The sequence below is a fragment of the Egretta garzetta genome, unplaced genomic scaffold (genome assembly GCF_000687185.1).
Source record: "Egretta garzetta isolate BGI_Z169 unplaced genomic scaffold, ASM68718v1 scaffold27, whole genome shotgun sequence".
Classification (NCBI taxonomy): domain Eukaryota; kingdom Metazoa; phylum Chordata; class Aves; order Pelecaniformes; family Ardeidae; genus Egretta; species Egretta garzetta.
In genome coordinates, this window is record NW_009260400.1 from 539,182 (window position 1) to 539,907 (window position 726).

The window sequence follows — 726 nt, forward strand, 5'->3', positions numbered from 1 at the left end:
CTGCCTCCATCCTGCCCCTGGCCCCAAATGGCCACAGCTTTTCTTTTCTCCCTCTTCAGAAAAAAAACCCCAACCCTAACACCAAAATACACTGAGGCTCTTGTTTCGCAGCAAGGGTGGGAGGTTGGGTGGGGACTGCCCGAGCTTTCTGCCGCTGGCTTGAAGGCATCTTCAGCTTGTGGCTCCCTGGTGAGAGCAATGTTAATCGTCCCAAAACCCTTTTACTTTAGCTCTGGGTTGGCTGTACTGTTGTGGACAAAGGCACTAAGTAACAGGTTGAAGCTCTCAGAGGTCTCCAAAGCACAGGAGGGGCCACTTTTCATACCTGCACCCGCCGGCTTTTGCCCTGCAAGGCAATAGTAAAGTAATTGAAGATTATGGGAAAAAGAGTAACTACGGGCTTTGGGTAATTGCTTCTTTACGGTGCTGATGTGCTTCACAGCCCGCGCTCTCTCCCATCACGGCCTTTGTAAGTCTGTCTCGGGGTGATGGATGCTGGAGGGGCTATATGCTGGGCAACCCACAGGTGCTGAAGGGCTATATGCTTTCCGTGGGGTGGGACAGTGTGTACTCATTCCTTCTGTGGCCCCTACAGTTGGGGACACAGAGAGGAGCAGCTTGCATGTGGGATGTTGGGCAGATGCTGCACCAGCCAGGGTGTCCACCAGTGCTGGGCAGCTAGTGCTGGGTCTCACTGTGCTCACTGTCTGCCTTGGCAGGGCTGGG

General features: G+C 54.1%; 1 protein-coding gene across 1 annotated transcript in view; it reads left to right on the forward strand.

Moving 5' to 3' along the window:
* The window catches only part of NECAB2 (N-terminal EF-hand calcium binding protein 2), a 49,226-nt gene that overhangs the window by 43,237 nt on the left and 5,263 nt on the right, over positions 1-726 (forward strand). The window lies entirely within an intron of this gene.